Here is a 26,185-nt window from a genome sequence, read left to right on the forward strand (position 1 = left end):
GCAAGAAGAAAAACCTCTTATCTAGAGAGGCGAGGAGACTTTCTTAGGTGCACCCAGCAGATTAGGGAGAGTGGACACATGCCCCCGACCTAGGACCCCCTAGTTCCGTCCTCCCTACACACATTCTTTTTTATTTATTTTTAATTAAAAAATTTTTTTTACCCTAACCCCTAACCCTAACCCTAACCCCTAACCCTAACCCTAAACCTAACCTCTAACCTCAACCCTAACCCTAGCCCTACCTATATACATTCTTGTTCAACAAAACACACCTGAGATGAATTGGGCATCCCCATTATAATGATGTCTCTCTTACGTGACATGATACTTTGCCTGGCTTTTGTTGGTTGTTACATGAAAATTTCAAAAAAAAAATCTCTGCCACCATATTAAAAACATGAAATCTGTAAATTGTTGACATATCAGTGGATAATCACACAGTGCGAAGAATATTCTGTAGCGTGTGCTTGGCCATTATAACACGCCAGTCTGTATTCATGATGACAGCCCACCTCTGGAGCTGACATAACCACAATGGCTGGATTTACTTTTGCTAATGGTTTCCCAACATGAACAGCCTTTGTTTTTTTATCTTCCTTTCCCTGTCCCAGATCACTCTGCCCCATATGTTCCTTGCTTTGAGGGCCCCGTTTGGGTTTAATCAGAAGTTGCAAGACAAAATGTGCATTATTAAAAAATATAAATATTTTCTGAAGCAATCAAAAGAATGAAAGATTGATTCAGCATGTAGATTGAAGCTAATTTGAAACAGCTTTGCCCTAATGAGGGCTACTGGGAAACAAAGCCAAGAGCCTCCATGGCCACCAGTTGGAGACTCATTAGAATAACTTGTTAGGCGTTCTCTAGCTAGATGTGCCGAAATATTTTTTGCAAGGTGTATTCACTAATCTGTGGGCTGAACCACCTTCTCTGCCACCCGTAGGGATTTGTAAGAGTCATCTTTGAAGAATTATGACTAATTCCTTCTTCTCTTTCTAGGTTAGATCATTAAGTAACTACTTTTTCACAATTCGGAAGTTGGCTTCGATTGAACTTTCATAAGAACATTTGGGCCTGGAGGCATCTGTGTTACAATTTCTTTCTTGGCTTAATAAGAGGTATCATATTATCTACCTGGTCAATCTTTATTGGCTTTCAAAACAGAGACATGGAAAAGCCTAATAACCCTCATTAGGATATCTGCTTGAAAAACAATGGGCTGCCTCATTGAGCTTGTTACTTTGAAAGTCCCGTCCCAGCAGAGCTGGGTGGTCATGGCTTGAATACAGGTATTGCTAATTTGGTATCTTTGTCAGTCTGGTAGCTCTGGGGGAAAAAAACCAAAACATAACATAACAAAAAACCCCTCGCCTGTGTAGGTGGAATTTTAACACTCAAGGGATTATTATTGTGTTTTGCTTTTGTTTTCTTTCTTTTAATCCTATCTTTTGTCCACATGGTCAAGTGTGAGAGATGCCTTGGTTTGCTTGATGTGGTTCCCCCATCCATAGCTGGAATCCCAAAGGGGACGAAAAATGTCTTTAAAATCAACCCAACTCAGGGAGCCTGAGAGAACAAGTTTTCCTTTGTTGTAGGGTATAGTATTATTTGCTGTAGGTTTTTTGATATACATTCTAAATTAGGCCCGCAAAGGCATGCTTCATCTTTAATTCATCACTCTCAGCTGAAAGAGATTAGCAATGTCTAGCACGCACCCCTCGCATGGTGCTGACCTCATCAAGTATGGCCTGAAATTAATTAGCCTCATTCATACCAAATGGAAAAGGATAATGGAGCAGCATTTTAGAGATGACCATCACAAATTGTACGCAGCATATTTAAAAGCTCCCCTAGTTTCAAACCACGTAGATTAAAATCCTTTCCAGGGCTAACAATATGCCAGTTATCAAGGCCCCCCGAGCAGAGCCTGGTTAGATTTTTGTATGTATGTTTGTGGGTGCTCATGTGCACATGTTCCATGTACAAGTGTATGTTACGTGTCTGCCTCTGTGTATGGGTGTCCACAGTTAGCTTTTCTGCTCCCTGGGATGAGACACCTACAATACTTGACCAACAAGAATCTGATGTGAAATTCTGGCTTAAATGATCCAGTGATAGAATACACTGGGCCGACTTTTGCCTTTTCTCTTTTGATGCTCTTGTGTGGAGAATGCTAGCCAAAACTTTGCCACTCTTTCTAATAAGATGCTATCCGCACTCTAATTTAGAAACAGAAACCCTTCTTAAAGGAATGCTTGATTTTTCTCTTTGAGTTGATTTTGAAACTTATGTTTTCTCCCAGTCCCTACTGTGCGGTTATAGTTTAAAACATGACTGCAGACTAAGCTAGATTACAGAGCCACTTAAATTTGCCATCTTTCTAAGATTAGCTGCTTTTTCCCTTTTGGGGATTGATGAAGGAGGCCAAATTTTTGAATACCAAAACTGTTTTCTTTCTGGCAAAAAAGAAAATATCTTGACCCGAGTTTTTTTGGATTCTCAAAGATGCTGTAAAGTTTATTTATACGAGTCATAGTTTGGGGCTACAAACTGGGAGAAGAAGAAAAAAATCTTTTGACTTTTTCATGCTTTAGGATTTTACTCCTCTTAATAATATTGAACGAGGCCAGTTTGTGAAAAACCTACCAGCAGCATTTTGGAGAAATAAAATTATTAGTTCAATTAAATAATTGTTTAATTAAATAATAATAGTAACAACAGATACTCAGAGTAATGTAGCTGCAAAGTAGGAAATATAGTTTAGGGAAGTTATCTTTTTACAATTTATTGGTATCTCATATTGAGTTATGTAAGAGTACTCTATCTTATATGAAAATAGAAACTGAAAGTATGTTGCCCACATTACTGTATATGTGGGATTTAGAAATTTCTCTGAACTCACTTTTGCCTGATCTTCTCATCCCAGAAGTCCCCTTTATCTAATGGGTATATATCAAGTATATGCACAAGATCATCAATCATGAACTGTGAACCTATCATTTTGACATAAAAGATCTATCCTTACATCTCCCCAAACCTTGAGCCTACAGTTTGAGGAAATTAGCTAGCTTAAAGTCTGGACTTCTGGGGGATGCATTGCAAAATGGAGAAAGCTTAAATTGTGCAAATTTGATGTGAAAGTCACAATTTAGCTGAGCCATGGATAAACGATAATACTATGCAGATCTTGAAGTGGTGACAGAAATAGATAATTTTGCTAATTGCAAGTTTGCAGACTGCTACTTTGTCAATTTGGATTTTCATGGAGAAAAAATAGAATATTAAGTACAAAAGGGATATTTGCACAATGGTATGACTCATTAAAGCTCATGTCATCAAAAATATGGTATTTTACTCATAAGTAGTTATGATTGAGACTAGGAAATTTATAATATCTATTGAGGACCTCGGGTGGCCAAGTGATGACTTACTGGGCTGTCAACGGGAAGGCCAGGAGATCAACACCATCAGCCACTTGGAAGGAACAAGACATGCTCTTCCCATAAAGAGGGACAGTCTTGGAGACTCACAGGGCCAGTGCTGCCCTGTCCTCTAGGGTCACTCTGAGTGGTCATGGACGCGATGGCTGTGAGGTTAGTCCTTGCGCTCTGTAATACGGCAGTCCTGGACGTAATGACAAAGTTGAGTGATGAGGAACCGTGCTTATGACCATCTGCTTTTTGTTGGGTTTTTGCACATTTTACCATTAGTAATATGTACCGAATACAGAATACTGAATTAGGTAGCACCTGATTTGCGGATGGTATTAATCTCAGATGCTCACTTGCCGATGAGCAAATGTTGGATTCATAAAGATCCTGATCATAAAAGGAAGTAATAATGACAACTAGAAAGATAAGAAAAGGACATGCACTTTGCGTTAGAACCCCCTGACGATGAAGTTGCAGTAACAGAACCCCTTCTGAAGCCGAGGACTACTTGTGTGACTTCAACAGTGAACAGCATGTCTCAATTTCAGTCTGTCTTTCAAAAAATCACCTGAGGTGAAAATGGCAGAAAAACCATAAATATAAGGATTAAGGCTGTATCAACCTTAAGTTCATTCAAATGACACACAAAGTAAAATCCAGAGAAACTTAGCAAATTTCATTTGGTATCCGCCTGAAACGATAAATCCTCTCTTGGCATTTGAGAGTCGAAAGAAGGTTCACCTAAAATTCAAACCAGGTTTTCCCAAACCTAACCCAGCCTCCCTTAGTTTAGGGTAAACTTTCCTTGTGTTTTTGGGTTCATACTAAAACTTTCTTCCCACTACAGTCAGTGATGAATAGAAGATGGCTTCTCAGAAGAAGAGCTGCAAAATGCGTTCGGAACATTTTGCCTCCCTTTATTTCATATTGACTGGTGCACTGACGTAGGGAAGAAAGATATCTGAACACGTTTCAGTGATGGGCATGGAAAGATGCCCACCGGTGAGGTGCCAGAGGACAAAGTGACGGTCCTTGGATTCTTCAGTAGACATGGGATGTTTGGAAAAGGAGAAACTAGATGAGATAAATGAAAAAAACAGTTTTGGGGTGCCTGTCATGACTGCGTTATAGGTATTAACTCAATATACTTTACAATACAACAACCAGGCAAGCACCACTGTCTCCATTTTGCGTAGAAAGGCAAGCCATGCACAGGAAAGGTATGGAGATTGCTCATGATTAGCATGCTAGTACTACGTGGTGGTGCTGGGATTTGAACTGAGGATGCCTGGCTCTCTGCCTCACTAGAGAAACAGATAACAATATGGCTTGGATAACAAATGACTATGGACTATTAATGGGAGGGACTGCCATCGAGTCCTTTTTGACTTGTAGTGACCATGTAAGACGGAGTAGAAGTGCCCCATGGGTTTCTGAAACTATACATCCTTACAGGAGTAAAAATTCTCAACCTTCTACCAAGGAGTGGCTGGTGGTTTCAAACTACTCATCTTGTGGTGGCAGCACATTGCATAATCTACTCGACCACTGGAGCTCCTTGATGGGTGTAGTGGTCAAAGTAAGAAGGGAGTTGATTTCCTCATTCTCCCCTATGTCTTTGCCGGGCTTCCCGTAGGAAAATTACATTATAAATAGATTATTTTCGTGCTGATGGCTTAGTGGGTTGGGGGTCTGTCTGTTACAGCAGTTCAAACCCCCCCAGCTGATGGGCAGGAGCAAGATGAGGCTTTCTGGTCCTGTAAATTTTTATGACTTCAGCAATCCAAAGGGGACGTTCTACCCTGTCCTAGGGGGCTGATAAAAGTCAGAATTGACTTAATGGCAATGAGAGTTTATCACCGTGCTAAAGAGATACAGATCAATTGACACCCCCCCCAATACAAAAACGACCATTTGACGTGGGAGGAATATAGTGAATAGTCAATACGCTTCACAATGAACAAATACACTTGACTTAGTCAATGAGAGATTGGCTTCGGAAGAAAGACTAGAGGAACTAAATGAGTAGAACTTCACTAAGCAATAATTAACCGATAATTTGCTAGCATTCTAGAAATAGTCAGGGGGGGGGGAGAGAAAAAGAATACCCAAACATCTTCCAAAGAAGCTTGGCAAGAGGAAGTACAGCGAGAAAAGCAATCGAAAGCATCTCTGTTTACATTTGGCCCTTTTCCTGCAAGAGCCACCTGGAACCATACTTTCTGGGAATACTGCAGTGTCAGCCAGATCATGCTGGAGGTGGAGGCTGGTGGAAAGCTCACCACCTTGTCACGGATGAAATGGAAAGCTAGCTGAAATCAATATGGCTTTTCAGAAGGCTCATCATAGTAGTTGAAGGACTGCCCCGGAACCTTTCTAATCACGATCTCCCCTCGGCCACCTCATGGGTTTGCAACGCGCGTGTTATCTCTTTTGGCTGTTAGCTGTCGTGGAGCTGGCCCCGTGCTATGATGACCTCATGCAAAATGGGATGAAAAGTCATCCTATGTTATGGCCATGATTGGATGAGGGGCCTGACCCTGGGATCTGCAGGGTTTTCAGTCACTGATTTGCAGAAGGAGCTCACCAGGCCTTTGGTCCTAGTCTTGAAACGGTGCTGGATAGATTGCTGAAATAAAGGCTCAGGGAGATTCTGTAATTTGCTCAATTTCACAGTTGTAATCTCCTCAATTCCTTTCCAAAACCCGAGCTGCTCTCAGAATACCATACTGGTGTTTCTCCTACATAGCCCCCCCCCCCCCCCCAAACATGCGCCCAGAATTTTTTTTTCCTTCCAGAAAGTGAATCACGAAACAGCTTGTTTTGGGCCAAATTCATTGCAGGAATTGCCCTCGGGAATGGACTGATCATAGCACATTATGTGGGAAAGACACAGTTGCTCAGAATCTGCCTGGTACCCCCTGGGAAGTGGTCCCGTCGTCGCTCAGATTGTGCAGATGTGCACATGTGAAGTCAGCACCTAGCAGCCAGTTTGAAGGTGGGAGCGAACAACAGACGGACAGACCCGAGTAAATGGAGTGGGACCCTCCAGCAGATCCCAGACCTCCTGTGTTTACAGGCCCCTGCGGGAACTCACCTGGCTGTTTATAGGAGTCTTAGTGCTGATGAAAAGACTGAGTTACACTCCAAACTTTTTCCTGCCAAAGTTCCAGGTTCCTTAAAAACGATGTCAGGCATGTGATCTGAAAAGTAGCAAACAGCATTTGGGTCCAATTACCCAGATGAAGAGGCAGCAATTCCCTGCTTACACTTTGTAGCCAAGAGCCACTGGGCTCTGATTGTAAATTATAGAAATTTCATCCTAACGTTGACTTCTCTTTTGACCTGCACATCGATGTGTAGTGCAAAACAGCTAGAGGAAGAAAAAGAAAGAAAGAAAAACAGCTAGAGAAGTCCTGCTGCTAGTTGCCCTACAATTTCAAGGAGGAGGGAACTACATATTGTCTTTCAGGCCAGACATTTTACACATAGACTCCCTACAACGAAATCATGGGTTTTATCACTCCGGGAAGGAGCTCATTGGCTGTATGTGTCCAAATTGGTGTAGGTGTGTGTTTCTTTTCCCCACTTCTTAAAAATGATGATTTAAAAAAGAAGAAGAAGAAGAAGAAGAAGAAAACTGGCGTGAGGTGGGTAGATGGGGCTGGCAAAAAATGAGTTTTCGCTCAACTGCTAACTTACAAGTTGATAGTTCAACCGACCCAGCAGGGCCATGACAATCGGCCATGGTGATCTTTTTCACAAAGACTGCAATCCGGCAGCCCCTACCGAGCGAGCACTTCCACTTAGCAACCCGCAGTGAGGCCAGGAGTCAAAACGGATTGCACACGGATGAATGGGAGTCTTGTTTTGCAATCTTCGGATCAATTACCATTGCTGTTGGTGAGGTTTGGTGCCATTAAGTCACCGCCTTCTGCTGACCCCATGTGACAGAGTGGCTCTGCCCCAGAGGGGTTTCTAGGCTGTCAGTTTGATAGGAGCTGCTGTTTCCTGTGGAGTTCCTGGGGAGGTTTGAACCCCCAACCTTTTAGTTACAGCAGAGTGCTTAGTCATGGGGACACCAGGGCTCCCTTAATCATCACAGTCAATCCAAACCCATCCCATTGCCGCCAAGTTGCTGCTGACTGACAGGGACCCAACAGGGCAGGGAGAACTGTCTCACAGAGTTTGCAAGTCTGTAAACTTTCACAGAGAGATGGCTGCATTTTTCTTCTGTGAAGCGACAGGTGGATTTGAGCTGCTGAGCACTTGAGCCACGTGGCCCCAGGGCTCATGATGGCAATAGTACGCCAATCTCGCTCCATTTTCCAATGTACTGGGATCAATCAGTTGTGGTGGGATAGGCAGTGAAGTTATTTCAATAAGAAAAGAAAGGGGGAACAGATGACAAGGTCTACATATAACCTCCTCCCTGGGGGACGGACAGCGGAGAAATGGGTGAGAGGAGACGTTGAATGATGTAAGATATGACAAAATAATAATAACTTATAAATTATCAAGAGTTCAAGGGGAGGGGGAAGTGGGGAGGGAGGGAAAAAAATGAGCTGATACCAAGGGCTCAAGTAGAAAGCAGGTGTTTTGAAAATGATGATGGCAACATATGTACAAATGTGCTTGACACAATTGATGTACGTAAGGATTTTATGGATTGGATGAGCCCCTAATAAAATGATTAAAAAAAACCATAGAAAAAGCAAAAAAAAAGAAATGCCTTACTGAGAATGAACTCAAACCTGGCTGTCGCTGTCTTGATTCTGCCTTACAGTGACTTTCTAGGGTGGCAGTGACTGTAAATCTTTAGGGGAACACACAGCCTCATTTTTCTCCTTCTGAGTAGCTGGTGGGTGTGAACTGCTGACTTTGATGTTAGCAGCCTGACACCTAACCGTAAGTCCACCAAGGCCTAAAGAGGGGGCAAATATAGCCACTGTGGGGAAAAAAAATAAAACCAAAGAATGATATCTAGAATAGTTGTCTAAACTCGACTTAGGCTAACCGAAGTTTGAATTGCTTTTGCCTTGAAATTTGTTTTCTTCATCTACAAAGGAATACCAGTCCCCTTCCACTTTATGTATCCCTGATAATTTTTAGAGATTTTTTGCTGTTGAAAATTAATCTTTTTAAAAAAAGGTTAACACAGAGCTGATGTGAAGGGCTTTACCTGATCAGGGTGAGAGGATCACAGAGATCAAAGAGTAAGGAGTAGAAATTGGAGACAGCTATCCTCAAAGCACAGGCCTGCCAAATGCAGTGGTGTTGGACAAGACGAGTCATTATTTTACAAATAGCCGTGTGCATGTGTGTTTAGGGGTCTAAGGGGTTAACCACTTTAAGTGTTACCTTTAAATAATCAAGCTGGGGATAAACACAAGTGAGCATTGGATTTTCCTTTTTCAGGCTTTGTAAATTGGACAAGCACCCTTGTGGTGCCATGAACTGCTAACCGTAAGGTGGGCAGTTCAAACCCACTGTGCATCATGATCGACTGGATGATGGTGGATCTTTCTTTTTCTTTTTGATAAGTTGGCTAGTCATTTAGACGGAACCTTTTAAGGTTGTGAGAGTGACCTTTGGTGGGCATGTTGGAGTTGGAGAACACTTTATTGTAATCCAGTTTCAACCTAGTACAGGGCTATCGTCAGTCTCCTCACATTTGAAGGCCACTGTAGTAACGGACTCCATGCACACAGAACCAAGCATTACATGGTCTTGCACTGGGCCAGTGAGCCAGTCCCATGATCAACAGGAGTTCTGTTGTGATCCATCTTTCCATTGACTGACTTTTAGAAGTAGATGGCCAGGCCTTTCTTCCTAGTCTGTTTTTAGTGTAAAAGCTATGCTGAAACCTGTTCAGCATCATGACAATATGCGAGCCATCACTGGTACACACGCGCTGGCTCCTGTGTGATCATGAGGCATTGATGGGATCAGGTATCAGGAATCCAAGAACAAAAAAGCATATCATTGTGAATGAGGGGGAGTGCTGAGTAGGGACCCAAAGTCCATCTGTAGGCAACTGGACATCCCATTATGGAAGGGTCACTGGGAGGAGATGAGTCATTCAGGGTGCAGTATAGCACTGATGTAACATACAACTTTCCTCCAGTTCTAGTTCTTGAATGCTTCCTCCCCCTCCCACCCACCCCTCACTATCATGATCCCAACTCTACCTTACAAATCTGGCTAGACCGGAGGATGTACACTGGTACACATAGGAACTGAAAACACAGGGAATCCAGGACAGATAAACCCTTCAGGACCGAAAATGAGAGTAGTGATACCAGGAGGGGAAAGGGAAGATGGGGTAGAAAGGGGGAAATGATTACAAGAATCTACATATAACCCCCTCCCAGGAGGAGAGACAACAGAAAAGTGGGTGAAGGGAGACAGACATTGGACAGTGTAAGACATGACAAAAAATAATTTATAATTTATCAAGGGTTCATGGGGGGGGGGGGGCAGGAGGGAGGGGAAAAAAGGAGGAGCTGATACCAAGGGCTCAAGTAGAAAGCAAGTGTTTTGAGAATGATGATGGTGGCAACAAATGTACAAATGTGCTTGACACAATGGATGGATGTATGGATTGTGATAAGAGTTGTATGAGCCCCCAATAAAATGATTTAAAAAATAGGTATCATTTAAAATACATAAGTTGCTAGTGCTGCCAAGTAAAGGTGCCCCATGAATAAAAATTAGGTCAAAGTATGATAAAATGATGTGAGCTATGCTCCTTTATCAATTTCTAAATAAATCTGATTTATTAAAAAAAAAAAAGAGGTGCCTGGGCTGAGGATTAAACTCAGGTGGGATCCTCCTGAAAGAAATGCGATGCTTGTACCAGGGAACCAACCTCTTGGTATTGCCTTCTTAGGGTTGCTATGACAAATGGCTACAAATGGAATGACTTAGAACAATAGAAGTTTTATTTTCTCATAGTGATTTTGGAGACCAGAGGTCAGAAATCAAGATGCTGTCAGGGCCACACTCTCTCTAATGTTCTGTGAGGGAATCTGTTTGTGTCTTTTCCGACTTCTCTTGGCTCTGGGTGTTTCTTGCTTTGGGTCTGCATAGCTCTGATATATCACTGCTTCTGTCTTCAAATAGCCTTCTTTTTCTCTCTTCTGTGTGTCTTTCTTGAGGACAATTGCCTTTTGATTTAAAGGCCACCAGGACAAGCCAAAGCAGCCTAGGTGGTGTCATGGTTAAATGTTTAGCTGCTATTCACCAGCCGGTCCCATGGGAAAGGTGTAGCAGTCTGCTTCCAAAAAGATTTGCAGTCTTGGAAACACTGCAGGGCAGTCCTTCCTCCAGGGTCACGTTGAGTTGGAACCAATGACCTTATTTGTTTTATTTTTTAGGATAAATCAAGGCGCTCTGGGGGTCTAATGGTTAACTGGGTGGTTGCTAACTGAAAGATTGGGAGCCCAACCCCATCCAGGGATTCCACAGAGGAAAGATTTGCCAGTCTGCGTCTGCAAAGATCACAAAAGCTCCGGGAGGCGGGGATGCCCACATCAACAGGATGCTACCATCCTGAGATCCTGAACTTCTATCGTTACAACTGCAATGTTCTTTTTTCTAAATCCGGTGAAATCCACAGGTTTTAGGGATTAGGAAATTGAGACATCTGTCCCCCCCCCCCCCCCCGGGGGTGTGGTGGGCATCATTCAACTCTCTATGATGCCATTCTAGACTCCCACATGCCGACATATTTTTCTTATAAAGTCTGGTTAACAACAAAACTTTTCCATTTCAGACTTTTCTGGCCCTGGTTTAGCTCAACAATGTACAATTTTCTGCGATGTCAAAGCATCTTGATACAATTAACTCACAAATTAACTTTGAAATGAAAGTAAGCTCTTAGCTAAATGATATAATGGCCCCCAGGGACCAGACTAATTTTCTAAAATAAAGTTAGGACTTAGTTGCTCTGTAACAATGCTAAAGTTGGTTGTGTAGACATAGTTATTCAAGTGTTAGTAGGAATCTAGGTGTGAAAGGTTAGACATTGTCCATCATTCTACCTGGTTACTCAGTCCTCTGACCATTCTTCATCTACAAAGTAGGCATAATCTGATTTTAATAGATCTTACAATGCCAGGTTCCTGAATAGAGCCGAGAAGTCTTGCTCATTTACCATGGGAAGGGAGCTGGGAGATATTGTTTCAGCTTCCGGCTGACCCCAGAATCTAGCAGATGGTCAAACAGGTGCTGACAGAGCAATTTTCAGGAGTGGCAAATTCAAGACAGGTAACAAAAACCTGTGGAGGTCGGGGTGGAAGACAAAGGAAGTGGTGAAGACGAGGTGAAACAGAGAGGTATGCCCAATTCAAAGACCTTGAAGCATGAATTTAAAAATCCAGATGGAAGCTCTGTTTCTAAAAAGTTTTGCTCCTTTGGTGCAAAATCCAGTGTCTCTATAACATCCTTACATGGGGTCAGATTGTGTCTTCAGTAGAGATAAGACCGAATCATTCATTTCTCATTATGGTAGACCGTCAGTTCCTTGAGGATAACTTTCCGATTGTCTTCATCGACCCATTGATTTTTGTGTTATTAGTTAATTCGTCCAGTTCCCAGAAACGGATGCAGAGGCTCACTTTCCTGGGTGGTTTTGGTCTGCTGAAGTTTTTTTTAAGAAGAAATGTCTTGAAAGCTCCAAGATACACGTGGATGTCCTGTGACCAGCACAGACTCTGTCAGTGTGTCTGCCATGCCATCTGACTGACTTTCCTAGAGGCCCTACTTAGGAAAGAGCCCCGCTCCATAGACTCGGATGGCAGCCATCTGGGACTTGTGCAGGGGATGTGTTGCATGGAAGAATGCCTCACGCGTGTCGCCACTACGTTTCATTTTGTCGTGGCTTTCTGGTTGCTTTTGAGTCTACCTCTCCATCTGTGGTTTCTTTATAATTGAGACGCATGTCTTTTGTAGTTTTGTAAAAATCTATAAGGCATCATCAGAACAAAAAATCTTACCATAGTGAATGATGGGGCGAGTGTGGAGTGGAGACCCAAAGCCCATTAGTAGGCCACTGGAGATCCCCTTGCAGAGGGGTGTCGGGGAGGAGACGAGCCAGTCAGGGTATGATGTAACAACGATGAGAAATACAACTTTCCTCTAGTTCCTAAATGTTTCCTTCCCACTCCCACTACCATGACTCGAATTCTATCTTGCAAGTCTGGCTAGACCAGAGGAGGTACACTGGTACAGATAGGAACTGGAAATACAGGGAATCCAGGCCGGATGATCCCTACAGGACCAGTGGTGTGAGTGGCGATACAGGGAGGGTAGAAGGAGAGTGGGTTGGAAAGGGGGAACCGATTACAAGGAACTATATGTGACCTCCTCCCTGGGGGATGGACAACCGAAAAGTGGGTGAAGGGAGACGTTGGACAGGGCAAGATATGACAAAACAACAATTTATAAACTATCAAGGGCTCATAAGGGAGGGGGGAGCAGGAGGGAGGGGAAAAATGAGGACCTAATGCTGGGGGTTTAAGTGGAGAGAAAATGTTTTGAGAATGATGAGGGCGATGAATGTGCGGATGCGCTTTACACAATTGATGTGTGTATGGATTGTGATAAGAGTTGTATGAGCCCCTAATAAAATAATTTTAAAAAATTAAAAAAAAATCATTGATCTAAGGTGTCAATTATGTTGGAAATAGTAATGCGTTTATTTCTTTAGTTAACTCATGAGTAGTGGTGAATAGCACTGTCTCTGGAACTAATCTACCCTGGGTTTAAATACTGAATCTGCCAATAGACTTGGGGCAAGCTATTTATCTGTACCATAGTTTCTTTTTTATAAAGGGGTGATAATAATAGAACTATCGCATACAGCTGCTATGATTATGAGAGCTAATCTACATAAAGCTACACAAAGCACTTAAACTGGTAGATAGCCCACACTATTTATCATAAGACATAACGTATCTTCAGACAAGACCCTGGAGGTCAGGGAGAATGTTTTCATCTCTCTCTCTCTCTCAAACATAGAACTGTACTTGAAGTAGATTTGGCACGGATATTTTGGGTATATGTATGAATATGTTCTGTGGTGTTTTGGACTCTGATGTAAACAGATAATATAGTGAGTGCAGTCATTTTTAATGTTAACAGGTTTTCCAATATTGCTATAACAAAGAGGTCATTGTTGTGTACGTTCGACCTCAGACCTTCTTCAGGGTGGCCATTCTGCCACCAATCTTTCTGCCAACGATAAAACAGCGCCCATGCCTTGCGCGATGCCTGTCTCTCATGCTTCCCTCTAACACTGAAGCCAGGAGCTTTCAGCCTCAAGTCTGCTCTCAGCCCAGAGAAGGAGAAGGCAGTCTGTTTCATGTGTGCTTGCTCCCATTTGACAGGTGATGCGTTCTAATTTTCAGCTTGCAAAGTTTACCCAAAGAATTCTAGTGTTTATAAGTTAGCTCTTTGTTTTGTTTAAATTTTTACCAGTTCCAAGGCCACAGGCAGACGTATTAAAAAGACATGCTAAAAAGTAAGCACTTTAAACGTCATCCACTGAACAGGAGTTTCTGCATCTCCGTATCCTTCCATTCAGACCCCAAGTACAAACCCAGGAGGCAAGCGAATTTTTGGGATGATGAGGGCAACAAATGTATAGATGTGCTCTACACAATTGATCTATGTATTGTGATGAATTTTATGAGCCCCAATAAATTGATTAAAAAAAAAAAAGACCCCAAGTACAGTGTTGACACCAGGATAGGCTTTGATCTACATACAAAATGACCTAAGACCCCAGGCCCTGGCTTAACCTCAGCAAGCGGAATCAAGTTCTCATCAGGATAAACAGGTAAATCTTTCAAAGATATCCTCTACTATCAATTCCCTTAAAACGTCAGTCCGTACTAATTTAAATGGGCTCAGTGCTTTTCTCCTGCTTTATTTTTACAGTTGAGCCCAAAGACTAAAATTCACCAGCATTTTATTCTTTGTATGTGTTCAATAGGTACCCCGGCAGCAAGGACCTACTGCTTCGTGGAAGTAGCCATTCTTTGTGTGTGAGGGGGTGGGGCAGGCGTAATATGAGATGTGGTTGTTGTGTGTGTAAAGTGCTAATACTTTTGACAGCAACCATCCTAAAGGGGTGTAGCAAGTCATTTGAAATTTGTACACAGACTGCCCTATCTATTACGAATCACCCATATCATACCCATAATCTCCCCAGGAAGATATGCTATTACACTCAGCAGGCCAAGGTCTACCGGTGCTTATATACACACACTCCCACTGACTTTGGGCCACAGAGGCACTTCAATGGGAGTTGTCAGCAGCATAAATTTAGCCCAGTCCAGTCTCAACCACAGCAGGCGCAGCTAAACAGAGAGACCTGGCTGTGTGTTCAAAAGGCTGCAGAAGAACAAAAAAGCTGTCGGTTTTCATAAGAAATCTTATCCCCGGAGCATTAAGAACTGTAGCCTGATCCTCACCACACTCTTTATCCTCATCCCACAACCTGGGGATCCCAGGCTGGGCCTTGGAAGGAGCTGAAATAGAAGGAACATGAAAAATAAAAAAAATAAGGTCTGCTACAGGGCATAAAACAGAATTTTGCATCCGGCCCTGTTATGTGAGGGAAAGAATTCCCCATAGGTGGTCCTTGGAACATTTATTTATTGAAATTTAAAGCGTCATCTTGGAACCAATGACCCTCTTTAAATACAGAAACATTTAAATCCATAAAACAAGGGTACACAGATGCTGAGGCTGCGCGCTTTGAAACTCCCATTGCCAGGGGTGTTTATTAGACCACGCTCCATATTGTACTGTCAGGCGAATGTGACAATGGCCGTAGTAGCTCTGGAGGGGTGCTTTCCGGTACATTATCTAGTGTGGTTCTTTGGGTGGCATTTCTTGGTATTGCAGACATCCTCAGTTCAAAATTTCCACGTGTTCCGGAATCACTGGCCGAGACCTGGCTGCAGCAGACGCCAGGGTTTAACTCTCCTTTGACTCTCAATCACTTGATCCACTGTCGTGAGCAATGAAGCCTTTTCACACTCATGGACAACACTGTCATGTGGAGCCTGGGTTCCAACCCCTGCAATTTCACCATGCTAATGGGGTGCCATGCGAATATTGTTGAACGTCTCTTAAAGTTCTAGTTTTCTTATTTGTAGGGGGGGTTAGCAATAACTGCTTCATAGTGTTACTGGAAGGCTGACATCAGAAAAGGCGTGCGAAAGCAGTGAACACAGCCTGAACGCGTCCATGAAGGAACGGACCCAACTCTCCCAGTGCGTGGCACCCAGTAGGCCCTCAATTAGCAAGGTGCTCAGTTGCTAAGCAAGTGACTGCCATTAGAAACCATCCAGATGCTCTGAAAGAGAAAGACGGTCGCCTAGAAAATGACCTGGGGTGGTCCTACTCTATAACATGAATTGCGATAAGAATGGACTTCACCCCCCCACCCCCACCCCACCATCTTAAGAACAACCACTCAATAGGGGATTTTTGCTTCTTCCCCCTTTCTTCCCAATCACATCTTAATACATTGTTGTTCACGCTCATACATTAGTAAGGTGACCAGATTTTAACATGGGTAAAGCGGGGCAAAAGCGGGACACCATTGATAAAGCTCATATCCTGGCGAAATAGCCACATGGCAGCAGAAAACCATATACCCTAGCTTGTCATACATTTTTTTCCGAAAATCGAGACTTTTTAAAAATGCGCAGGACACAGGAAAAATTGTTAAAAATCAGGACTGTCCCACCAAAAGCAGGACGTCTGGTCACCTTAATATTAGTGAACAATTTAATTGAATATTACCCCACAAATGACTAGTACCTCCATATTCAACAGAACACATTGAAGGCCATCCTCATCCTTTGATTATTGGTACAGGACAGATAAGAATGATCCCTTCAAATGGAAAATGAAAATTAGAAAGAGTAAGTGAGGAACCAAAGTAGATATTCTGTCCAGGCTGATGGAATCTCTACCTTTGGTAGAGATTTTAGATGCCTTTCATCTGCTGCCTCTCCCACTGTGAATGTACGGTGGAAAGGGATGAACATTAAGAGGTTGAATGAAGAATCCATTCAAGGTTAACATAGATACTCTTACTTATTTCGGCAACACCAAAAGTTGGGTGCAGTTCTGTTAGTTATAAAATTAGTATGTTTCTTGCTGATGAACTTACATATAGCAAATTATTTTTCTCCTTAATAAATTTAGCTCCCTTGTCATTTTCTTCATTAGAAAATTAGTTCACGAGATGAGGACCCTAAATTGTCTCACCCTAAAAGACTTCCATTCATTCATTCTTTTAAAAAAATCATTTTATTGGGGCTCATACAATTCATCACAATCCATACATGCATCAATTGTGTAAAGCACATTTATACATTTGTTGCCCTCATCATTCTCAAATTTCGCTTTCCACTTGGGTTCCTGGAAATAGCTCCTCATTTTCCTTTTCCCCCTCCTCCTCCCTCCCCGTTCCCCCCTCCCTCATGAACCCTTAATAATTTATAAATTATTATTATATCGTATCTTACACTGCCCGGCGTCTCCCTTAACCCACCCGTCTGTTGCCCATCCCCCAGAGAGGAGGTTATATGTAGATCCTTGTGATCGATTCCCCCTTTCTACCCCCACTTCCCTCCCGGTATCGCCACTCTCACCGCTGGTCCTGCGGGGCTCATCTGTCCTAGATTCCCTGTGTTTCCAGTTCCCATCTGTACCGCTGTGCATCCTCTGGTCTAGCCAGGTTTGTTTGCAAGGTAGAATTGGGATCATGGTAGTTGGGGGGAGGAAGCGTTTAAGAACTAGAGGAAGGTTGTGAGTTTCATTATTGCTATACTGAACCCTGAGTGACTCATCTCCTCCCCACTACCCCTCTGCAAGGGATGTCCATTCTTTTTTTTTCCCATTCATTCTTAAAGAGGTAGTTAGTCCAGGTCACATTAAACAAAATGTTCTTGCATCTGAAAGAGTGCACTAGATTATTTGAGAAGTAGGAAAATTCAACTCAGAAGCAAGAATTTCTTTTTAGTAATTTTCTTATACAATAACGTTTTCTAATGCTTAAGCAAACTCCCATTTGTACATGTTATTCCTTGAAAGCTTGGAGAATCAACAATTGCTTTTGTTTGAAGAGGCAAAAACTAAGGTTTAATAAACAGAAGAACAAGTAGATATTTGGGGGCGGTGAGCAGTGGGCTTTTCTGAGTTCACAGAGTCAGCTTTCCTGGTTTGAAGTTGCAGCTGGAATATGCTGGATGTTACAAAAAAGATATTCAACAGGATCTATACAGAATTCCAGGAGTGGGAAGAGCACATGCGTGGGAATTTGATAGTGTGGACAGCAAGGTAGCCTGCCCTATTTGCATAAAAAGAACCCGGTTGGTGTCGTGGATTCTACTTTAGGCTCCTAACTGCAAGATCAACAGTTCAACAAGACTCCCAGCCGCTCCAGAGAAAGTTGAGGCTTTCTACTGCAGTAAAGCAGTAGTCTTTGAAACCCACAGGGACAATTCTACTCGGTTCTCCGAGGCTGCTGTGAGTCAGAGTCAGCTGGATGGCAGTGTGTTTGTTTATCTGCATAACAAAGATCAGCAAAAATAAAATAAGCTTTACTTTCAACATAAGTTTAGATGGTAAACCAAGTTATCAAATGGAAAATAAAAGAGATATACACATGTCCAACCAACGGTGATACACTCGTAAAAATTGTTTTTTCTATCAAAGATAATATACAAATGAAAAAAATTCTGGTTTTATTTGAATTTTGCTTTCTAACTTAGCTTCCTTTTATGTCAACTGATTATGATGACCTCTCAAGTTTTGACTAATATTTGGGTCAGTGGATCTTACCATCCTCCATTATATGCATTTGATCACAAGAAGTAAAATTACGGGGGTTGGGGAGTATTTGTGTGTGTGTGTGTGCTTTGCTGGACTCCCGTTTTTCTGGAGGTGTGTAAGTATACATAAGGTCTGAAGAAGAAGGTATAGAAGGAGATGGCAGCACAGGCTGTGTGGGTCACCTGGTTTCTTAAGCCTAAGAGTCTCTGCCTTCTTCTTATTCTGGCTTCTAAAAAATCTGTTCTCTGAAAATTTGCAGCTTCCACCAGCATTTTCTTTGCTCCTTCTATGAGTGACAGACCAGAGTGTCCCAAGATTACTGATGTATTATTTTGTGTCAGGGGCCTGTGGGTCAGTAAGTTTATTAATAAACATAGCCTCTTGTGCTAATTTAGGTCCCTCCTCGCCTTCCTGCTTCTCCTCTTGCCCTGCTTTTTCCCTTCTCGTTCTGCCTGATCCTTTCCCTTTCTTCTGCTAGTCAGGAGCTGGCCTTCCTTGTAGCTCAACGTTGACTCTCTTACCCTGACGCTGGTTTGATGTTGTTGGGCCTGTTCGTTTTCATGGTGAGTTAATTAACAAAAATATTAGTAATTGGGAATTGATACTTATAGTATCCATAATTCAGTCACATCAAGATTAATTGTACATTTGTTACCACATTCAGTTTTCAAACCTTTCTTTTCTTCTTCTTGTTTAAAAATCAGTTTATTAGGGGCTCATACAGCTCATATCCAAACATTTCTTAACTACATGGACTCCTCGATATCATCTCCCTTTCACCCTGCCACCAACCGAGTACCCGCCTCCCCCCAAACCCCTTATTCTACTTGCTATCTCTAGAGTGCCATCAATTGTGGCGAGTTAAGTTTTTGAGGAAATGCTCAATGTCCTAAATCATTTTGATGCAGGTTGGCGTGATACTTTGATCTGATGTACAAACCTTCAGAGAACAGATGCAAACAAACAAACAAACAAACAATTTGGAATCAGGTGAAGGCAGAGAATACCAAGCTTAAGGACACCTGTAGCTCTCCGGGCGTCCCTTGCTTCTCCTAGTACATCTTGTCTACTCAGACCGCACCTTACACTTAACACATTTTCAGCAATAAAGGGTTTTAAAAAATAACAAAAATGCTATTTTTTCCCTTGATTTTAAGAAGAATACATATCCATTAGAGAAATTTGCTAATTTGGAAAGGAATGGAGAGAGACTATTGATAATTCCACTATGTAATTATGAGCGATACTTTGATGTAAATTTTCTAATCCTGTTTATCTATGTTTTACACACATATATTTCTTTGTTTAAAAAACCAGTTTTTTGAGGCCCTGATGTAATTCTATTCTGTAATCTGCTTTTCCTATACAAGACAGTCAGTATTTTCTTAGGTTAGTACTATTATAGCCGTAACTCCTTTTCCACCCCCTGGGGCATTTTTCTTCTGGTGCACCCCATCCCTTTTCAGTCAGTCTCTCTCTCTCTCTCTCTCTGGCTCTGGCTCTCGCTCTCGTTCTCACTCTCTCTCTTTTTAAAACTCCCACCAGCAGTGCATAAAAGTTTCCTCCCACAACCCTCCCAGCATTAAAAACATTTTTGCTTCTCCATCCCTACCTTCTTTTCCCACTCTATAACCATCAAACTTTTTCTCCTTTTTTAATGAAACTGTTTCTTTTGACATAAAAACATGTTCTTATATACCAGTGATCTCCTATTGTATTTGTTTGCATGTCATGAACTCACTTCCCTCAGCATAATATCTTCCAATTTAATCCATGTCCTGGGTGTTTGACAATTTCATCATTATTCTATACATATAACTTTCATGTTTGCCTATTACTTGCTCGAGTAGGAATCACAAGTTTTGACCTCTTTGTACTTATTTTTACCTTTTTATTTAAATCTGAGTGAACATTTACACATTGTTTTCCCACTCAACAATCTGAACACATTTATATATTGGCATTGATTGCAATCTTCCCAAGGTAACAACAAGCGTTTCCCCACCTCTTTCCTACAGTTCCTGTTTCCATTTCTCTTTTTTCCTCTCCCCTTTTTGCTTTCTGAGCTTGATTCCTGGACAAGGATGTCTTGTGACCTCATACGCATGGTTGTATTCAGGTATTTGGTTGGCAGCTGAGCCACATGGATGAGTTGAGTTACAGACTCGAAGAGTGACTAAGGGCGACCGTCCTGGGGATTCCACCTGTCTCCCGTCTCAATCAGACCAGCAAGCCTGATTTTGTTTACAAATGATTTTGAGTTTGGTTCTGTATATCTTCTTCCCCTCTGTCTACTATTATCGTATGATCTGATGCCTCTCAGACTTTTCAGTAGTGGTAGCAGCGCACCATCTAGTTTTTTGGTCTCAGAGTTGTAGAAGCTGACGTTCTTGAGGTCAAATTGTCCTTTGGATTAATTATTCCTGTTTGCTTTCAAATCTCTGCACTCTTCTTTGCTCCAGCGAAGGAGAGACCAATAGTTGTAGCTTAGGTGGCGATTTCCAGTTGATACTCAAAACAGTGTGATAGGAGCCATGGTGTTTTCATTTGTCTCGTCTAAATGTGAAAGCTAGACAATGACTAAGGAATATCTTGACAAAGGATTAGTAAATTTCAAGTATGGTGCTGGCGAAGAGTATTGAAAGTACCACGGACTGCCAGAAGAAGGAACAAATCTCCCTTGGAAAAAGTATTGCCAGGATGTCATTTAGAGCCAGAGATGATGAGATGTTGCCTCACATACTTCTGATGTGTTATCGGTGAACGGTGGAAGATAAAATGCGTGGTCAAGCAACGAGCAAAGGAACAGGGGGAAGGCCCTCAAGGAGATGGATTGACCCAGTGGCTGCAGCAATGACCTCAAACATCACAAGGGTTGTGAGGAGGATGGCGAAGGAGACAGTATTTTCTTCCATTTGCACAGGGTCTCTGTGGGATGGAGCCCACAGGAAGGGGTAGAGCATTATCTTTGTGGACTGTGTTTTGCAGTTGACCTTGATGCTCTCAGGGACTATTTGGTACCCTTTTCGATGCTTCTGCATTTGTAATGTTTTGGCTTTATAAAATCTTTTTTTGTATTTTTATTTTCACTGGATAAATTATTGTAAGTAATATTCCTCAGCTTAACACAAATTTTTTGGGGGGGGCTCTAGTTTGTAGAGTTACCTTTCAAAGTATGTAGGTGTGGTTTGCTTTATTCAAATTGTTTGTCAATGGATTCTTTTTGTAAAACATGGTTTATTGTGTTACAGGTGAATTTTGGCAGTTGATTAGGATCCCACCGAGCCATTTTTATACAAATTGTTCCACGACATTGGTTACAATTTTTACAGTGTTTCAACATCCTTTTGATTTTCATTCTGTTTTCTCTATTTCTGCTGATCTATTCCCACTTCTCATCTCTGCTTTTGGGTAAGTGTTGATTTGTTCCATATAGTTGATTGGTTTAGGGAGCACATTTCTCATGGATGATGTTGTTTATTTTTATAAGCCAATTTATTTATTTATAAATCATCTTATTGCGAGTTCTTACAGCTCTTATCACCATCCATCCATCCATCCATCCATCCATCCATCCATCCATCCATCCATCCATCCATTGTGTCAAGCACATTTGTTCCTATGTTGTCATCAGCATTTTCAAAACATTTTCTTTCTACTTGAGTCCTTCATATCAGCTCCTCATTTTCCCTCCTTCCCCCACCCTCACTCCCTCATGAACCCTTTATAATTTATAATCCACCCCCCATGTCTTACACCGATCACTGTCTCCTTACACCTACTTTTCTGTTGTCCATCCCCCTAGGAAGGGGTTATATGTAGATCATTGTGATCTGTTCCCCATTTCTCCTCCCACCTTCCCCTTCCCCTTCTCGTATGTTTATTCTCATTATTGGTCCTGAGGGGTTTATTTGTCCTGGATTCCCTGTGTTGCAAGCTCTTATCTGTAGCAGTGTGCATGCACTATTGGTCTAGTCAGATTTGTAAGGTAGAATTGAGGTCATGATAATAGGTTGGAAAGAAGCATTAAAGAACTAGAGGAATGTTGCATGTTTCATTGGTGCTGTGCTGCACTTTGATTGACTTGTCTCTTCCTTGTGACCCTTCTGTAAGGGAATGTCCAATTTTCTACAGATGGGTTTTGGGTCTCCACTCCACATCCCCTACCCCCATTCACAGTGGTATGATTTTGTATTCTGGGTCTTTGATGCCTGATACCTGATCCCATCAACACCTCGCGATCACACAGGCTGGTGTGCTTTTTCCATGTGGGCTTTGTTGCTTCTCAGCTAGATGGCTGCTTGTTTATCTTCAAGCCTTGAAGATCCCAGACGCTGACAGTCACCATCAGCTATAAGCCAATTTATTATTTGGTTAGAAGGTGAGCTGAAATCTTTTCAGTTGCAAGTTTAAAGGCTATCTTATGGTGATAATCTCAAGGAATCCCCTAGTCTCTATGGACCCAGTAGATCTGGCTTTTCTTAGGAATTTGAATTTTTGATGTTTATTCTACATTTCCCCTCATTCTATGGAGGGCCTCCTATTGTTTCTTTGGTAAGCATAGTTGGGTCATTGGGCATCATCTAGTTTTTCTCGCCTCAGGTTTAAAAATGCTGTGATTTGTGAGCTATTTGTCTTATGGACTAATCGCTTCTTTGAGTCTCTGGTTTCCTTTACTCTCTTTTGCTCCAAATGAAGAGAGACAAATAGCGGTATCCTGACTTAGAGGGTCAATCCCTAGCTTCTCATCCTTCAGACATTACTCACCAAAGAAGGCTATAGGACATTATCTTTATGAACTATGATAACCTAGTTGATTAAGTTGTCCCTGGAGGCTATTGTCCTAAGCCTTTTAACCTAGTGAACCAATTTGGATATGGCTAGGAAGTCTCTGTAACTGTGTTCCCAGTATGCTTTATAGTATATGGTTATGGAACATACACAAACATCAATATACATATGCTATAGTTCCATCTATACAGGCATTTATTAAAAATAACTTCCTCTAATATGTCACCACATGCATGTTCTTTGGGTTGTTACTACAGTTGTTGCTATATTGTATATGCTATAGCATTCACTGAAATAATTTCATTTTGTTGCATACTTCTTAGAATCTTCATTTATCTTGTTCAAAATTTTCAGGTGTCACCCTTGTTTCCTGTTATCTTTCCATAACCCTCAAAAAACCAAGTGTCTATTTTTCTAGCAAGTTATTCTCCTTTCATTTCAAAGGAAGTTGCTTTCTGTATGTATATATGCATATTCTTTTAAAAAATCATTTTTGGGGGGACTCATACAGTTCTAATCATACTACATACATACATTGTGTCTGCATTTACATCTTAAAGGACATTTTACATGGGTAGAGGCTGCAGTCTCTCTTATCCATTACTCTTTTACTCATACCTCTCTCTTTTTGTTCTTCTTCTTTTAAAAAAATCATTTTATTGGGGGCTCATACAACTCTTATTACCATCCATACATCCATCCATTGTGTCAAGCACTTGTGTACATTTGTTTCCCTCATCATTCTGAAAACATTTGCTTTCTACTTGAGCCCTTGGTATCAGCTCCTCATTTTCCCCTCCCTCCCCCTCCCTCATGAACCCTTGATAATTTATAAATTATTATTATTTTGTCATATCTCACACTGTCTGATGTCTCCCTTCACCCACTTTTCCATTGTCCGCCCACCAGTGAGGAGGTTATATGTAGATCCTTGTTATCTGTTCCTCCTTTCTCCCTCACTGTCCCTCCACCTTCCCATATATGCATATTCTTGACATTTTTTTTGTAATGGAGGGTGGGACATAAATCAGTTGTTCATTTGTGATTTATTTATTCACTCAATGTTTTCACTCACCAGATCCATCCATGTTTCAGATATTTCAGATTTCTCATTATTCTTTAGAGTTACATTGTATTCCATTATATTTATGTACCACGCTTTGTTTATTCATTCACAGATGGACATATTTCCATCGTTTTGATATCGTGAAAAGTGCTGCCATAAGCCTAGTTGCGCATATGTCTATATGTGCGGTTACCCTTGTTTTTCTTGGATAAATACCTAGGTGTGGAATTGCTGAACCGTAAGATTTCTGTTTCTAGCTTTATGAGGATGTGCCGAACTATTTTCCATAATGGTTGTATCATTTTACAATCCCACCATCAAGGTCTAAAATTTCCAGTTTTCACATGTGCTCACCAGTATTTGTTGTTTTCTGTGTTTTCGATCACTTCCATTTTGCATGATGGAGATGATATGATAGCTCAACTAATGTTTTAAGTTGCATCATTCTGATGCCTAATGATGGTGGGCATCTTTCAAATGCTTGTTGATTTCCTGACTATCTTCTTTTGTGAATTGTTTGTTTATGCCCTTTGTCCACATTTTTTACTGGAGTGTTTGTCTGTTTGCTGTTGACTTGTTCAAGTTTTCTTTGAGTTTTAGAGATTAGACCCTTGTTAAATAGATCACTTGGATCTCTTGTTAAATAGATCACTTGGATCTCTTGTTAAGTAGATCACTTGGATCTCTTGTTAAGTAGATCACTGTTGGTAGGTTCTCTTTTTGCCACGTCTTTTGATGAGCATAGGACTTAATTTTGAAGAGAACTCAGTTATCTAATTTATCTTCTTTAGGTGTTTTCTATAGACGATTTATGCCAATATTGGGCTCTATGTTATCTTTGGAGTTTAGCACTTTAGCTTTTTCACTCAGATCCTGGAACTGTTTTGAGCTAGTTTTTGTGCGTGATGGAAGGCCTTGATCCTGTCTCATTTTTCTGCGTATGGACTGGATGTTGAGCTTGGTTGAAGAATATCTGCCCATCGAGTTCCTTCTGGGTTTTCAATTCTTTGCCATTGGTCTAGGTGGCTGCCATTGGACTGCTTTGGTCTCTGTAACTGGATCGCTAGTTTTCAGATCAGGGAGTATGAGGTCTTCTACCCTAGTGTTCTTCCATAGTGTTCTAGCTCTTTGGCAGTAGGTGTGCTCTTTCCTTTTCATATGAAGTTGGAGAATACATTTTCCATGTCATTACACAACACTCTACTCACTGCCATCAAATTGATTCTGACTCACAGGGACCTTGCTGCTAGCCGTTGGAAGGCCAATGCAAAACACACGACATCGCTCATTATGCCCCCTGAGCTCCTAAAGAATGAGACTAAAATAACTCACTGCCACTGACTCGATTCCAACCCAAGGAGGCCCTACAGGACAGGGTAAAACTGTCTCTATGAGTTTCTCATAGTCTAATTCTTCATGAGAGTAGAGCACCTCATCTTTGTCCTGTGGAGTGGCTGATGCTTTTGAATGACTGACCTTGAAGTTAGCAGTCCAACATGTAATCCACTACACTATCAGGGCTCCTTAAAGAATCTATGGAGGCTCCAAAATGTTGTGGAAACATTCCTTTATCATTTAATTCCATTTTTACCTACCTTTTCCAAAGTTGGATTTAATTATATTTATAAATTTATTTTTTTTATTTCTAAATTTCTTTGGGCAGTATTGGCATTTTTCACTGTCAAGTCTTCCAATTCATGATCATGGTATGCTTTTCCATTTATGTAGGTCTCTTTTGGTTTCTGGAAGTAGTAGTTCACAGGTTTCCTCGTGTAAGTCTTTTACATCGCTGGTTAGGTTTGTCCCTAGGTATTTTATCCTTTTTGTAGCTATTTGTGTTAGTCCAGGTAGACTGGAGAAACAAGTTCATAGACATTTATATGTGTATAAGAAAGAGCTTTCTATAAAAGAGCAATTGTATGTTGAAAAAACATCCCAGTCCAAAATAGATCTATGAGCCTACATTTATAGGTTTAGTATTAAGGTAGCAGAAGGACATTGGGCCTCCACTCAAGTACTCCCTCAACACAAGAAT

General features: G+C 41.4%; 1 long non-coding RNA gene across 4 annotated transcripts in view; it reads left to right on the plus strand.

Annotated features, from left to right (window-relative positions):
- Positions 1–26,185, plus strand: part of LOC123522428 — an 87,879-nt gene that overhangs the window by 14,681 nt on the left and 47,013 nt on the right. Inside the window, exon 1 of one of the 4 annotated variants that reach the window (XR_006680707.1) lies at positions 1,034–1,118. The exons of the other annotated variants lie outside the window; for them this stretch is intronic. This is a non-coding gene — a long non-coding RNA (uncharacterized LOC123522428). Of the gene's footprint in view, positions 1–1,033; positions 1,119–26,185 lie in introns of those variants that run through there. 4 annotated transcript variants of the gene reach the window in all.

The sequence above is a fragment of the Echinops telfairi genome, unplaced genomic scaffold (assembly GCF_000313985.2).
Source record: "Echinops telfairi isolate 266 unplaced genomic scaffold, ASM31398v2 ScPeMD7_7409;HRSCAF=8447, whole genome shotgun sequence".
Lineage (NCBI taxonomy): Eukaryota > Metazoa > Chordata > Mammalia > Afrosoricida > Tenrecidae > Echinops > Echinops telfairi.